This window comes from Austrofundulus limnaeus, unplaced genomic scaffold (genome assembly GCF_001266775.1).
Source record: "Austrofundulus limnaeus strain Quisiro unplaced genomic scaffold, Austrofundulus_limnaeus-1.0 Scaffold775, whole genome shotgun sequence".
NCBI lineage: Eukaryota > Metazoa > Chordata > Actinopteri > Cyprinodontiformes > Rivulidae > Austrofundulus > Austrofundulus limnaeus.
The window spans coordinates 93,539-97,557 of record NW_013953177.1 but is presented as its reverse complement, the minus strand read 5'-3'; the positions used below and the strand labels follow the sequence as shown (position 1 = coordinate 97,557).

The following is a 4,019-nucleotide window of genomic DNA, read 5'->3' as shown; positions in this document are numbered from 1 at the left end:
GCAATTAATTGATTTATTGACTATCGCGACAGGCCTATTGGACGATGCTGGCCCCTCCCTTTCTCAGGTGAGGGGAGCATGGATGGATGTGTATAGAGGGAGTGAGAATCGTGAGCCGGGCAGTGAAAAGACTTGCATTGTTCGCGAGTCTCAATCCACAAGTCCAAGTCAAGTCTCAAGTCTAAGTCTCTAATAGTAGGGACTTAAGTGCGACTCAAGTCTAAGTCTGAGTCACGAGTCTCCATCTCTGCTCGGTGCCCAAACCCAGTAGTGACGTTTAAGAACAGAATCAGGCTGGTTTTTAACGCAGTGCTACCTGAAGGTCACATGGCATCCAGTATTGACCAGCCTTTGTTGCACACAAACGTTTCTCCAGATTCTTTTAGTTTGTTGATTTTATGATGAACAGAAATGATGAGAAATTCTAAAATAGTTTGATTGTTTTTAGTTGCAGTTGTATAATAATACAGACTGGTGAACCCCTGCCCATCTTTACTTCTGAGAGATTCAGCCACTCTCAAATTCTTTTTAAGTCCTGTAGTAATTGCAAAATGCTCCTCCGATAGTTTTATTCCTACTCTTACTATCTTTGGTTTATGAGATATTTTGCTAACAGACATGCACAGACTTTAGCAAAAACATTACTGCCCACTTTTGACCCTTTAGCAGCAGGTGCTAATGGAGGTTAAAGAAAAGTGCAGCATCCATCAGTGAACCCTTAACATCTCTGCTGCGACCAGCTACATGAAGCCATTCTTTTATGTAATTACACACTGTGGCTTAATTCACGATTCCCGACCAGAATGAAATTGCGGATGGGTTTAATAATTATTTTGTAAATGTTGGCCCAAGTCTTTCGGCAAAAATACCAAAAGTGGATAAGATTGTGAGTCACACAGTTACGGATTGTACAAATAGTATTTTTCTTGTTGAAACTGACAAAGAAGAAATATTGAATTTGGTGAAAAGAACTTGCTGACAAAAGATCAAAAGACTGGGTGGACATGGGCATGGTGCTTGTAAAAGATATAATGAATTATGTGATTGAACCATTTACATATATTTGTAATTTATCATTCTCAGCTGGTATATTTCCTGACTAAATGAAAACTGCCAAGGTAATTCCTCTTTTTAAAAACGGTGAAAAACATTTGTTCAAAAATTACAGACCTATATCCTTGTTACCACAGTTTTCTAAAAATTTTACAGAAATTATTTGTCACCAGATTGGATCAATTTATCGAAAAGAACAATATCTTAAGTAGTAGTCAGTATGGGTTTAGAGCTAAAAATTCCACAACAATGGCTCTTATGGAATTTATGGAACAAATAACAACTGCTATCGATCAAAAACAGTATTGTGTTAGTATTTATGTAGATTTAAAGAAAGCATTGGACACAACTGATCACAGTATTCTTGAAAAATTAAGTAAATATGGTATTAGAGGCTCTGCACTACAATGGGTATCTAGTTATTTGAAAAATAGGAAACAGTTTGTACAGATAAATGGTGTAAAATCTAAACTTGGTAATATCACATGTGGAGTCCCTCAGGGCTCTGTACTGGGACCTAAGTTATTTATTTTATATGTAAATGACTTAGTAAATGTGTCAGGACTTTTCAAATATGTTTTCTTTGACAATACAACATTTTTTTGTTTAGGTAAAGATATAGAAAAAATGTTTGAGATGGCACAGAAAGAATTTGAGAAAATACAAAATTGGTTTCAACAAAACAAATTGTCATTAAATTTGGATAAAACAAATTATATGATATTTAGTAATAGGAAGCTGTTTATTTTTCATTTAAAGTAAGTGGTATTGAGATCTTTAAAGTCAGTGAGGTGAAATTTCTGGGTGTCGTCATTGATGACAAGCTGACATGGAGACCTCACATACATTATTTAAGAACAAAAATATCTAAATCTATTGGAGTACTGAATAAAGTCAGGGAGTTATTCAATGACAAAGCTCTGCTTGTGTTGTACAATTCGATAATTGTTCCACATTTAATTTACTGTATTGAAGTATGGGGTAAAGCTTGCAAAACAATTACAAATCCAATTTTTGTTTTGCAGAAAACAGCCATAAGAATTATTGCAAGAAAAGATTACAACCATCCATCAAATACATTATTTTGCAAACTGAAAATTTTGAAATTCTATGATTTGGTTGGCTATAATATTTTACTGTTTATGTACAAGGCTCACAGAAACATTAACTTCCAACATTCAAGTAAACTTTGTTAAGAAAGACAGTTGTTGTTATCTTAAGGGGATGGAAATGTGTGAAGCCATATTTTCGTACTTGCTTGAAAGAAAGATGTACTGTAATCCAGGATATAGGATTGTGGAACGGTCTGTAGGATGATATTAAAAATGCCAGATCTATGTATATGTTTAAAAGACAGATAAAAGCTAGTTTTTTTAAGGTACATGAAAAGTAAAATATGAAGCTATTTGAATTGTTGTTTGAGTTGATGTTTTTATGTTGTTGTTTTTATTTATTTTTTAATTTAGTATTGTTTTGTAAGTTATGTTTCATTTGAATATATTCTGAGGATAAAAGGGGCAGACATAATAAGATTTATTCTTCTGCTACCTTTCATTTTATTTAATTTTGATTTGTGTACTTTCATGGTTTATTTTTTGTTATTGTATATAGTTATTTTTTAATGAAATGAATAAATTTTATGAATTGAATTAATGTCATCGGAGCGTAACAGAGGTGAAATGAGATGTTCGTGAGTTACAACCGCCTCTGTTGTTTTTCATTTGTTTGTTTCTGCTTCTCTCTGGAGAATCTATGTTGTGCAAGCCAAGCTTTATTTTATCATTGCTATGTTAGCGGAGAGTCTCATGGAGAGAAAACATTGTGTGTTCTCACATCTCTTTCACTTTTACACCTGTGTGTGGACGGCAGCCAGGTTACTACACCTCCACCACCACTCTGAATCATCAACCCTCACCTGTCTGATAATAGAATCTGTTATTGCTGGGCTTTTTACTTCTGTATTTGAAGTTTAATATTAAGAAGTTGCAGGTAGCTGAAGGGAAATCATTACAGGAGATTAGTATTATTGATTCAAGTCAAACAACAAAAGAAGAAAATGTGGATTACRAATTTAATGTGCGTATTTTGCATGGGCTTTTCTCCAGTGTCTGAAAGATAATGTGTTATGGTTGATGGAGAAAAGTTTTCAACACAGTTTTAAAAGGCAGCAGTTGTAGGCAGTACTGTAAACAGGAACAGACTGGTTCATATCATGGTCTGCAGAAGGTTAGTGGTGACATGACAGGAGGTCAGACAGGCAGTAAAYCTGACTATCTTTGACACACGGCAGGAAAAACTAACAGACATTTCTCCTGCAAGTTAGCTACCACAGCTAATTAGCTTTAGCAAACACAACTATGGCTATAGGTATGTCAGTTTCACAGACACTGATCTAAAATTTAGTGTAGTAGTAGCTGAGAGTCATGCCCAATACATACTCGGAGCACTAACAGTTTGTCTGGGACCTTTGTACTAAACTTTGCCATGGAAGGCAACATGCAGCTACAATCAATTCTAGGCCTTTAATGAAATTTCTAGAATTAACTGACATGTGGCATGGAGTTTACATCAAGTGTTTACAGTCAGGTCTATAAAAACTGGGAYATCAGCACAATTTTATCTTTTTGGTTTTAAACACAACTATGGTGGATTTAAAGTGAAACTGCAGACTGAACTCTGTATGGATTACAGCAGTTTGTATGTGCCTCCCACTTTTTAATGGACCAAAAGTAATGGGACRATTGGCCACTTTCCACATCCAGGTGTGTGTTATTCCCTCATTATCCCATTTTCCAAGAGAGGATAAAAGGTCCAAAAAATACCTTTCCAGTTCTGAAACAACATCCTATAGAAGAGACAACGATCAACTTGTTATTAATAATAAGTGATTACAACTCAGCTCTCAGAGTTCTCAGTTTTAAAACCTTCTGGAGCTCTCTGTGTGACTCTAGCATGACTGGAAGGGT

At 35.1% G+C, this 4,019-nt stretch overlaps 1 protein-coding gene across 1 annotated transcript in view; it reads left to right on the top strand.

The window, feature by feature from the left end:
* The window catches only part of atp10a (ATPase phospholipid transporting 10A), an 82,195-nt gene that overhangs the window by 59,173 nt on the left and 19,003 nt on the right, over window positions 1–4,019 (top strand). The window lies entirely within an intron of this gene.